General features: G+C 35.0%; 1 non-coding gene across 1 annotated transcript; it reads left to right on the top strand.

Annotated features, from left to right (window-relative positions):
• The first annotated feature begins 406 nt into the window (after positions 1-406).
• On the top strand, positions 407-512 carry LOC112296460 (U6 spliceosomal RNA). The gene has a single exon (XR_002973906.1). It is a non-coding gene; the product is annotated as a U6 spliceosomal RNA (small nuclear RNA).
• The last annotated feature ends 12,677 nt before the right edge of the window (positions 513-13,189 follow it).

Below are 13,189 nucleotides of genomic sequence, written 5' to 3'. Positions count from 1 at the left end.
CCATGGTTTCATTTATCTAATTTCATCTAATATTAAAGTATTTAGCTATATCATCTTTATCTTAAAAAATAAAATATAGATATTTTACACACACACACACATATCAAATCAGTATATAGGAAGAATACAAATCAATCTTTTTACTTCTGCACCCCCTCAGAAAAACTAAGAAAGAGAAAATAAGATAAAATTGAAAAACAGGTTAAATGAAATAAAGGGAAAGTACAAAAATGTGTTAAAAGTATATTTTAATACACTGGCAATCATAATAAAAATGTGAACTAATTTAACTAATTTAGAGACACAAATTTACATTTGAGAAAAATTAGAAATAATCAATATAAACTGTTTGAAATGACACAAGTAAAATATAAGTTCTCAGAAACTTGAAAAGATGAAAAAACTTGTGCTCGCTTTGGGAGCACATACAATGGAGTTGGAGCGATGCAGAGAAGATAAGCATGTCCCCTGCACAAGGATGACTGCAAATTTGTGAAGCATTCTATATTTTTAGAAAAAAAAAGAAAGGTGAAAAAAGTCATTCCAGTAAAATAACAGGTCTACAGAAATAATGTCAGATTTCTGATTTAATAACAATATTGATACCATAATCTATCTTTATAACTATCTACCCAGAATATACTTGCATTACTTGTGATTTGCTTAAATGATCTTTACACAATAACAGAAGAAAAGAAAATCACCAAGGAGATCAAGTAATTCTAAACTTTCTGCTGTTCACAAAATAGACTACAATACCTACTGCTAAAACTGGCAGGAGTAAATCTCTAGTTTCATGGAATATTTTAACACACAGTTTCCAGTAAAGAATAGCATCAAAAAAGGATAATATAATAATTCAAACCCTACACTTAATTGGATTAAAGAGAGAAAATTGGCAAAGTTTATTATATTAAGCCTTTAATATTTAAGTAATCTTTGAAATAGATTGACCTTACAAAGCAAAATAATTCAATAATAATACATAAAACATCTAAGAGTCAAATAATAAACTATATAAATACAATGAAATGAAATGTTGATTTGATATTGAGAACAACATTGATTTCAGTATTTTTCCATGGATTGCTTTTTGGCATATACAACTTGGTTTTAGACTGGCATATTGAAGTTTTTCAGAGAGGTGTAAACATCCACCTTTTGTATTGCAGGTAGATAGGGAAATATGCCTAATAAAGATGGTTAGCTCTGAAGTGTTGTAAGAGGCAATGGCAGCGTGTAAAGAGGGCCTAAGTACACCACACCATCCTGATGACAAAGCGCCAGTTCCATTGTTGTTAAACACTGTGATAATGACAGCGAGAGAAGTGCTTTTAAAGAGTTGGACAGAGATACAGAAGGCTTCTCACCAGGTCATTGTTTATTCCTCATTGGTCTCTCTAGTCAATCACTAGTTCATGAAGAGTTAACACAGGTAATTAATCATTTTCTTATATTTGAAGTATTGCCATTTGGATATGGTGAAGTTAATGAGGTAATAATAATAAAAAGAAACTAAAATTATTTTTATTTGTAAGATTTTTTGAACAGTACACTTAACCACTCACCATTATTATTGCTCCAACTGTATTTCACGACTGTGTAATAACCCTCTACTGTGCAGAAGAGTGGAAGATTCCTCAATGATGGCAGCTTAGAATCCTTTTATCTGAATTCAGATTGGGCCAATAAACATTTGGTTTTCAAATAATTGACTTAGATTCTATAAGCTTCCTACATAAAGTAGAATTAACATTAGGTTATATACTTAAGGCTACATAAGCTTAGATTATAGAATACAAACACACATGGTTTAACTGATATATAAAACAAGCAATATTTTAGAACAAATGAAAAAACAAAACAAAGGAAACATCTGATATATTTTATTCTAAAAGTTTTATACGTGTGCTTATTTATTTATATTAATATATGTACATGTACAACATATATGCAAGTTTTAAAATGAATAGTATTATGCTGAGTGTTCTGTAATAGCTTTTATTTTACTAATCTATGAATTTCAGTATATTATTATTTATCCTTATTGTACATAATAGCTATTGAATGTTTTCATATAGTATTTTCTCCAAGTTTTAATTAAAAGTAAATGAGTTCTGCTACCTCCAACCCATATACTATCTAACCCAGAGGTAATCTTTTTAAACTATTTCTCACGTCCTTCGATGTCCGGCAGAGATTACTTACTGCTTAAACCAGTTCGTGTTCTCACCATGTTTTGGTTTATCTTTAGTTGGACCAATTGCCAAAAGAATAAAGGCCACATTTCATAACTTGTCTTTTATAGAAAGGTCATTTAATTAATATCTGGCTCCTGAGGTATATGCAAAACTTTTGTGATAATTCAGAAAAGTCTCTTTAATGAGAAGAGAAATACTCATCTTCTGCCTCTTCTATTGTCTTGGGCACTTGAGTTCAAAATTAATGCTTGCATATTAGCATTATTTTCCCTTGATATTTATAAAAGTGTAAAATGTAAAGAAATAAATATAGATATAGAAATTAAGAAAATAAAAATAGACCTAAATCAAATGAAAGAGGCCAAACTTTGATTGTTTGAAATTACAATATTAAAATTGACAAATATCTACCAAGATTGATAAAATAAGAGAATAAAAGATATGAAGGGTAATATTGTTATAACATCATTACAGATCTTCAGACATCAAAAAGATATCTGGAAAGCATATTAGGAATAATTGCATGGCTAAAATGTGACAATGTGAGTAAAAAAGACAAATTTCCAGATAAGTACAACTTAGTAAAGATGACAGAAGAGGAAATGGAAAATTAGAAAAATCTGATACCTATTAAAGGAATCAAATCTGCTATAAAAAGCTTCCACAAAAAGTAATAAAAAATAAAGAAAACAAAAAGAAATTGAAATTCACAGGCACAGATGGATTCAATTATAGCTTCTTCCAAACCAGTGAACTGTCCAAGTTTTCTCATACCAATAGAGGAGTTTAAGTTGCTTACTTTATGTGCTTGTAAACCAACTACATAAGTAATAACTACATAAGGAAGTGTTCTGTAGTTTTTATATGTTCATCTGTGTTATGAGAATTTTTTGGGCTTGCTACATTGCAATCTCTTCTCCCAAGAAATATAGGAATCCAGTCCTTACATGTTCTAAAAAATAAAGAAACATTTTAATAAGATATCTTTGTGAATCATTCAATTCAAGGAAAGAAGAAATGGTAACCTACTTCTTTTCAGAGAATCTGACAACAGGTGAACTTATTTATAATCTGCTTTCCATAGATGAGAGTGGGGGATGGAGAGGCTTTAGCAATTCACCTACAACTTCAAGGCCTGAAAAAAGAGGACGGAAAATTCATTGCAGGTAATATCTGCTTAAATACTTTCTGCTATCTTAAGTAGAAAATAAAGCTTTTGACAAAACTTTCTAATTAATATCTCTCTTGGATTGCCAAACCTTTTAGCCACTAGCTTATGAATAGCTTTTAATTAACTTGGGATCTAGAGACGACAGTTACACAAACATTTGGTTAAAATAAGAAAGAAATGTGGCTTGGACCAAGGTCATTGTAATAGAGATGGAAAATAAAATATATTTGGAGGACTTTTTTTAGAGAATAAGGCAGTAGGGCTAGCTAGAAGTTTAGATGTGGAGGATGAAGCTAAGAGAGGAATGCAGGGTTCCACCTAAGTTTTTGACTTTTCTAAAGACACCCACTCTATTTTTCCTCATTCATCTGCTTCTGCTCATGCATCATCTCTCCAGATCAGTCAGTGTTCTCTGATGCAAGTAGCAAAAAGTAACTCTGTCCCATTTACACAGAATACAAATATATTGAGTGAGTATTTGGTGGCTAACCCTGTCACCAAAAAGGTGAAGAACCAACCTCAGAAATTATGAAAAACATGAGATGCAAGGCAGCTGCTAGACCAATAGAAATCAGAATCCAGAGCTAGGCCCATGAGGACCCAGCTGATTGTACTGCTCTAGCTGCTACTTCCAGAGGATGAATGCTTCCTGTGCTTCTAAATCTAGAATCTTGATGCTCCCAATTGCGGCCGTCACCCGCAGGGTGCTTTCTCTATTGTTCCTTTTCCTTTGAACTGGCTCCTGATTCAAGTTTGCAAGTGGGATGGGGTAAAATCTGACCAGTTGAATCCAGGTTTTATAACTCTTGCCTTGCTTTAATGAAGGTTGAAAAAAGTCTGTGTCTGGCCTTTCTAAACTCCAATGAGATATGGAGATTGCCTTCTTGAATGGCTCATATGTTGAAAAATTTTCCAGTGATAAGAAGTGTTTCATATGCTCCAGAGCCCACAGCTGAAAAATATTCAGAAGCCTTCTTTTCTTTAGTTACTATTTAAATAGTATTGTTTTTCAGGGAGTCAATTTTAGATTGTATCTCTTTCCCTTCTTCATCTTGTATTTTTATGCGCATTTGTGACTTAGAATGTGGACACACTAAAAAGTCTACAACACTTATTCCAACAGCTTCTGCTGAATACATACAAGACGTCAATCTATAAGGCTTTAAATAAATGCATGTAGAAGTAGAGAAAAGTAGTCTCTGCCATTTAGAATGCCAGGAATACCAAAACAGCAACAGCAACAATACAATGATCAGAAGAAGTGATGTTAACTGGTATGTGTTCAACAAGGACTATGATAACACAGAGAAGGGATTTCTGGCCCTTCCTCAGAGAAAGGACAGCTCATCAAGTGAGATCATACTAAAGCAAATCTAGAAGGCTGACTTAGCCAAGTAAAGAAGGCAATACGGGCAGTAGTTTTTCCAACACCAGTCTAGTGCTTAAGAAATTAACACTATACCAGGAGTGGTTGGCAAAAATTTAGACATTGGTATAATTAAATAATTACAATATAATTATGTCAAGAAGGCTAAATGCTTGCAACACGGTGGCAGAGTGGGCCTTCTTTGACACCATAAAGTGTTCAAGATATACAAAGGGCATTTTGGCAGCCTTGTAACAGAAGGATTAGAGGAAGCAGACCATAGTGAAGGAGACCAGGTAGGAGGATACTGGAAAATGTAAGTGGTGATGTCATGGTCTAAATCCAACTATGTTGGATTTACATAATGTTTTCACTCTCTCCTCTACACATTCAAATTTTACTTTTATTTTGAACAATAAACTATCACTCTGCATATACTAAAAGGCATAATTTCTGTTTTATTTTTAAATCAATAAAATCACACACCAATTATATTTAACTTTATGTGTCTTGATCTGCAATTTTCAACTAGTATGACACACACACAAAATTAAAACATACACTGCCTGACCATTCAGTCAGGGGCACAGACCGCTTTTCTCTTAGGTTGCCAAAAAAAATGACCCCGGCCAACACAATAGCTGTCCAGTGTGTGTGAATCTAAATTATATCTATTTTTTTACCAGATTGGCCAAAAATATATATTTGTGGTGTGCTGCAGAATTTTAGTAATCAGTTTGTGTGTGCCATGAAGTGAAAATGTTGAAAACAACTGAACTAGATATGTGAAAAGACAAAAGCCACACTTGTGTCTTTTGCTTACCTTGATCCTGCCATAACTGTGTGCAGAACATGTCTTATTCCTTCTTTCTGGCTCAGATCAGATGCTACATCCTTTATAACACCTGCTGTTACTTTTCAATGGAAAATAATAACTTGCTTATCTAAGTGCTCACAGTAATTTTTCTTAAATGTTTATTGGTGATAACCATTTATTTATGAATCTGTCCTATTGATTGCGTCATTTTGTTAATTTCAATTTCTTAAGGTCAATATTCTTATGAGCATAACCAATGTGTCCAACATACTTCCATAGATGGAATCCAGTTTCATGCTTTAGATTGTTAAAAAAAATACCTAAAAATCTGTAGAAAAAAATGAATGAATAAAAACTATCAAAAGCTCTCTGCAGGAAATAGTGAAAGTTGATCTCAGTTAATTATAGTAGGCCATTGAGGTTATGGCTTTAAGAAGCTATCCTTTGCGACAGCATGGATGGGACTGGAGAACATTATGCTACGTAAAATAAGCCAGGTGGTGAAAGACAAATACCATATAATCTCACCTATAAGTGGAACCTAATCAACAAAACAAAGAAGAATGAAAAATATAACCAGAGACATGGAAATTAAGAACAAATGGACAGTATCCAGAGGGGAGGTGGGAGGGGATAATGGGGGGGGAAGGGGAAAGGGTTTTCAGGAACAACTATAAAGGACACATGGAAAAAACCAAAGGGGGATAGTATCAAAGGAAGTGAGGATGACTGGGGTTGGAGGGAGGGGTGGGGGGAAATGGAGAAAATTGTACTTGAACAACAATAAAAAAATAAAATAATAGAAAGTTTTAAAAAGAAGCTAATATTGAGACAAAATTAGTAGGGCAAAAAGTTTCTTAAGGAGTATCTTGTGAAAGGAGAAAGAGAAGGCAGCAACAGCAAATAGAAGGACTGTCACACCAAGTTATAGGCCTACCAGGTTCTCTACCAACACTACTGTGAGCTATAACAACAAAGAGCCTGTTGGAGGGCTTCTGTATTGGGTGGAATGTCCATGCCACTGCACCACCTCCTTGCTCAGGTATTGCATGGGTGCCACTCTAAGAAGAGACTGATTTGGCTGCCACTGACCCTATCAGTCATTGGCCAGAGATTGCTCCTGGAAGATCCTGGCCTCAGAATTAATACTGAAGTGCATCCTGATGAAACTAAGAATTAGAGTTTGTCAGCTAAACATATTTCTGGGAGCTCAGCAGCGAGACGTTAATTATACAACACAGATCAACGTTCATATGCACATTAAAAAAGTAGCCTCCCCCGAGTAAATTATTCTTCCTGAGGGAAGATTTAGGAGGGGGATATTATTAGGGTAAACTTTACTGTTCATCAGTGGGGTTGGTCTCACTGTCATAAATGGTAGTCATCATCTACCTGTTCTACTTATTCATTCCAAATTTTGCTCAGCTTCTGCTATCATTTCTGTTGGTTTATTTGGTTGTGTTAACAAACCTTCATTTTTGAGAGGTTTGAGCTACTCTTATTCATCAACTTTTTGGATGGAGTTTCTGCCCTTGTCCACTCACTTTTGGCAAGGGAGCACCATAAAGACCCAAAGTGCATCACTGAATTATAATCCTCCATACTCCCACTGTGAAAAAGCACTCAACTTCCTCCTTTTAATTATGATCAATTACTCCTCCCAAGACAGTGACTCCTCTTGTCTACTGTTGATGGAACACAGGGAGCTCAAAATAACAAGGTGACAGTATTGCTAGTAGTTCAATAATTTCCATCAGAATGTGCATTCTTTAAGGAACATGAGCTCTAACCATTCAAAGCTCAGAGTTGCAGACATGGGAGGCACAGTGTCCCAGGGTGAGTCATTAGGAGACATGGTACAAATGCTTGTGACTGCTCTACCTCTTGGTTCCTGGACTCATGTATCAATGAGTATTCTTTGGGGCATAACACTACATAAAAGTCTCTGATTTAATATATGCATAGGTCCTGGAAGATGGCATCTATCTTGTAAGTGTATTGCCTCACAACTTCAGCTGTACCTCCAGTGGGTTATCCCAGTGCTCCAGCAGGCTAGTAGCTGCTATGTGGTGTGGTATGTGATAAAACCAAATGATCCACACTAATGGATCTACACCTCTGTAAAGTTGCTTTTCTCATCAGATGCTATGTTGCATGAGATTCCATTTATGTGGGTCAGGAATCATGAACATCCCATGAAAGCAATATTGGCTGAGATATTGAAGGCAGTAAAGTCAAACCTATACATTTGGAGAGTATGCATTCATATCTTTAAGAACAGTGTCTTCATATCTTTAATGCAGTGTCCCTTTCATAATGGAAGAATCCCAATGAAGTTAACTTGCCACCAAGTGGCTAGTTAGTCTTCACAAGGAATACTGTCATACTGAGCAATCAGTAACCTGTTGCAGGATAATTAGAGGCAGCAGTTGCTAAATTGGCCTTGCTAATTTGGAATCTGCACTGGAGGGCCAGTATGCATCCTCTTATCATTGTCACTGTGGCCACTTTGTGTGCTCATTGTTTCAGCACTAGAGTGATCATTGAAACACCCTGGTTAATATCAACTGGCTAAGGCATTTTGTCCACTTGCATGTGGTAGATGCTTTCTGGTGGTGTTAATATGTGATTTAAAATTCTTCACATTATGTGTCCACTTTCACATATTTATCACGTTTCTAATATGAGCCTTCTTTCCCCTGTCCTTTTCACATGGACCCTTCTAGCCCTCCATATGGCCAGGCTACTCATTACTGCCCATTTATCCATATATATTCTTTTCTTTGGTTACTTTGCCTCCTACACGATATGGATGATCAGGTGCACCTTTCAAAGCTCTACCCACTGCGAAAACGTTTACTCTACTCTTGTCTTTCAAGTCCATTTATATTCAATAATATAATGTTGTCATTCTCCATTTTCAGATTACATCAACTTACTGAGAAACTAAACCATAAAGCAAGCTCTGGTTTTCTCTTACATATCTGACCATCTGGAACCATCTATTAAACCATATCCTAGGTGTGAGCTGAGGGGAAGCACTTCTGTAATAAAGTTTAATTCACCCTTTGAATAACACAAGTCTCACAAGTCTTCCAGTGTTGTAGCCACATCTTGCTCATTTTGTGCAATCAGCGTGATGCCATGGTCTTAGAGGGTTAATGGGTTGTTTCATGTGACATCTAGATGATCCAGATTTCTTTGGAATGTGAAGTAACTCTGCTTATAAGTCCAAAAATTAGGTGGGGGTATCTCATGAAAAGAACACTTATTACCTTACTGGGGAGATACTTCTTTATTATCTTTCCACACAGAGAAAGGTCCATCATGAAATTACACTTGTTCTATTTGTCAGTAGTTTAGGTTTTCTGGTTGGAAATATTTTGGCTTAAACTTGTGTGGGCTAAGGATTTAAGCATCTTTTAAGTTCACTATGACTATTAAACTCTTGAGTTCATGTACAGAATTTTCTCCTTACATACTGCATAAAATGTGTTTCTTATAAGTTACCAAAGAGACTCTCTGACTCTCACATGCCATTTTATTTGCTTGTTGATTTCCCCCAGAATTAAAAAAGAAATCTATATGTAGGGAATTAATGCAGACATGCCATTCTAAAGGGGAGCTCTGACGTAGAGGTTGCTCATTAGAGGAGCATCGTGTTGGGCTACAACACGAGGCATTGGCTGGCGGCTCTGTGGGTGAGGAGGCCATCCACTGGGGAGCTGAGGCAGACCCAATGTAGATTGTTGGGGGTTGTCAGCAACCACCCTCCTGCATCTGAGTGCTGAGTGCTTTTTAGAAGAGCTCACTTAGAGTCTAAAATAAGTCTCTGCCACATAAATATTCACAATGCTTTCTAAGTCAATTTTGAAAAAAAAATATTGCTTTCTTTAAAACATAACGAATTAAGGGTAAGGACATATTATCATTGATGTCAATGCAGTGTAAATTTGGAGAGATGTGAAGATTATACAAAAATAGAAAAGGCTTTCAAAATTTTTAAAAATGGTTGTTTTCCTTTTGCTAAAATTACTACTAGTCAAATAATACTGCATTTCTATCTGTCAAATTTATTTATTTATCACAAACCTTTTACTGACCATGTTCATAAAATATATTAAATTATTTTTGTTAGATGGCAGTATAAATGCATTACATGACCCATTCTAAATATGTGATTTGAAAGATTTAACATAAATGGGAAAATACACTTTGATGAGCATTACATTCTTTTTGCCCATAGTATTGGTTAAAATTCAGGATGAGTTTATAAGAACTTCCTGCCTCTGCCCTTGCTATTCCCCAATGCAAGGTGCTCATCATGGGCTCCTAATTACTGCAAAGTTTATTTAGGAGGTTATGCCTGGAAAAACTTGATTTTTTCTCCTCTCTCCTTTGATGCAGAGGCTGTAAGTGGATTTTTAAATCTCATGGTGGCCATTAATTATTCTTAGTGCATTCAGTAAAATATACCAGGAAATTAGTCCTTGTCTCCTGGTTGGCCTAGGAGTATATAATAAAAGCATGCTATTGTAAAGTTCACATTGATTTTACATAGAACTTTTTCTTTTTAAAGAAATTAGACTCTAACATTGAATTTGAAGATCATTATAGCTTCAGGGAAGTTGAAGTTAAATTGTCCTTTAGAGTGGATTATTCTATGACATATACCAATATTTAGATTACTGTTTTACATGAACAATTGCATTTGCAATATAATAACTTTTACTCTGCATTTCTCCTATTAGTCAGCTGAGCTTGGGTAGTAGAAACATTATCCATATTTTCAATTGACGAATTCAAGTTGCATAGAAGCTTGTGGTTTGTAACACTCATGTAGCACATTATGGAACATCTAAAGAGCAGGTGTAGAGCATGCAAACTAGAGTCTTCCACCTGAGTCTGTTTCCTCATCTTTTATGTAACTATACAATACAACTCAGGGAACATTGGGATTGACTTCAGCTGCTTCCATTTAAATTTTAACTTTTTTCTTCTTTAATACAATTTCTGAAATCATCTCAGCAGTTGTAGATTTTATGAAGACAAGAAACCTATTTCATAAATTGACTTAGCTTTACTATCCATAGTTAGTTACTACTTCAGTATTGCTTGTATCAAATATCTAGAGGCCTCTATGGAAATGATAAATCACCAATTTGTTTAAATAATAGTTTTAAAATATTGGATATTTTGACCATGGATTGACAATGGATTCTCTACCTTAATAAGACATTTACTTTATTTACATTTTTAAATTTTATCATCAAATAGTTTCTCAGAATAAAATCTAATCATTTTAGTTTGATTTATCCTTGTATAAACATGAGTTTATCCTAATACAAAATGTCAGATTATTTCCTCAGCCATCTTGGCTTAGTTTGTCTTTTAAAACATTAATTACAGATGGAGGAGTGGTTCAATTTTATATATAACTTTAATGCTTTAGTACTGAATTTATTTTTTCTGATGAGGTGTCTATGGCATAATAGAAAGCAATTTCACCATGAATTTAATTTAAATGGTTTTCAACAATTTTGTATTTTCTAGGCATTCAGTTATATATCAAGTCCTACATATACATATTCTCTATTAAAGAAAAATTTCTTAAAAACAGTATATTTTAGGTGTTATTATAGTATAAGAGCTTTAGTTCCTATTCAAGAGAAAGAGAGAGAGAGAGAAAGAGAGAGAGAGAGAGAGAGAGAGAGAGAGAGAGAGAGAGAGAGAGAGAGAGAGAATTGAAGTGTAGTACACCAGAGAATGTAGACAAAAACTAGGAAAAATGTGTAGTTAGAAGACAGGATGTATACATTTCTGAACTAAAATTGATGTCAGAGAAAGGTAAATGAGTCTTTAATTTTTCTCTGTTTATCTATCTTTATCTCCCTCTATCTCTTTCCATGTTTTTCCAAGATTCAGGTATCTCATAATCTGATAGTGATTGGTTAAGAGGAAAACCTTCTACCTTTTTTTAAAGCTTCTACCTTCCTGATAAAATTACTTTCCTTTCTTTGGGGGAGTTGAGAGAAGACTAGTATGTCTTATTTACTTTTAACATATTTATTGAGGTATAATAAACATGTCGGTGCTGAAATGACATCAGAATGTTACCAGCAATTGAACCTTGGTCCAGCAACCTCTTGTACTTGAGTTCTGTCAAAGAAAGAATTCATAGTCAAGACTAACCTGTAAGAGAAAGTTTATTTAGAAAGTTACAGAAGTAGAAAAAGTGAGCTGTAAAAGAAATGGGCTCAGAAAACAAGTTATAGAGGCAATAGAAAGGCCCTTGGAGCTTAGAAGAAAGAGAGAGACAAGGAAAATACACCAGGGGCAAGGGGGTAGGGAAAGGCACTAGTGTGCTCCATAGAGAAAGCCATGCTGGTTCCCCTGTCCTGCGGGTTTTTATCCCCTCTCTAAAGGCAGAAGTCTTATGGGAGGTCCCAGAGGAGGATCTCAATAGAATATTCATCAGCTCTTCCAGGTGTGTCTTTTAAGGGTTGTGGTCTCTACTGATTCGTCAATGCTAGGGCAGGCAATCGTTAGTCATTGCCTCTGGTCCTGACATTAGCCATGGTATCATCCACCTGAACTTGCTGCCTTTCTGGGCCTGGAGCTGAAGCACAACTGAGGCCTAGATGCTATCTCTAATTTGACCAAAACTCAATCTCTGTGGTAAACAGACATGAAGCTTTACTCCTCAGATTATTTGATGTTGGTCAAAACTTCATTGTCCCAAGGGCTCAAGGCTTAAGCAGGTGGTTGTGCAAAGGCTTGTATGGGATTGATGTGAGGCTATTCTCTGGTCCCTTTAACTCCTCTGCAGGGTCCTAAATCACATAAGTAACACATCCCGGTGGAGGAAAGGTCAGGGGAGGGTCTGAACCACATGCCCAGCTATATGAAAGGTCAGGGGGTGTAAACGACATGACTAGAGATATACTAGGGAAAGAGAGGTCACCCTGGGGCAAGGTCCTCATTTCCCCAGTTTTGCCTGTTGCTCAGTACGTGGAGTACCTGGGGCTTTCCGCCCTGGTGACATTCCATACTTGGTGTATTACTCTTACTTGGCTCATGCCTATCTAACTGCCTACTACAAACACACCACAACATATACTGATTTGAACACTTAATTGCCTGAACTCACACATACTGCTGAATACTCTCTCCGTTTCATGTAGAGATTATACGTATTATAAAGCTTTGACCTCAACTTTAATTACAAAACTGATAATTTTATATATTTACTTATTTCTTAACTATAAACTAGAATACTTTCTTTTCCAATTCAAATAGTTTATTATTCATTGCTAAGACTAGAGTTCATAATTTCTTTCATTCATTTACTTGTTAATAAAACTAAATAATTAAAATAATTTTAAAATATGGAATTTCTCTTCTTTAAGCTTATTACTCTTTACTATCCATAGATTGAAAATTAGCTGAACATATATTCAAAAATTGTATTAAGTTTGAAAATATCTTATACGATTATTTTCTATTTCCAATATTGTAAACTTACCTCTTATGTTAATTAAACTTCTACTCAAGATATACTGATGTTAGGTTAACTAGAACCAAGTCCAATTCAGAGTAGTTTTAATACTTTTTTAGCATTGGAAAAAACCCTC

This window comes from Desmodus rotundus, chromosome 4 (genome assembly GCF_022682495.2).
Source record: "Desmodus rotundus isolate HL8 chromosome 4, HLdesRot8A.1, whole genome shotgun sequence".
Classification (NCBI taxonomy): domain Eukaryota; kingdom Metazoa; phylum Chordata; class Mammalia; order Chiroptera; family Phyllostomidae; genus Desmodus; species Desmodus rotundus.
The sequence above is the reverse complement of the archived record's forward strand: the minus strand, read 5'-3'. Positions and strand labels throughout refer to the sequence as shown.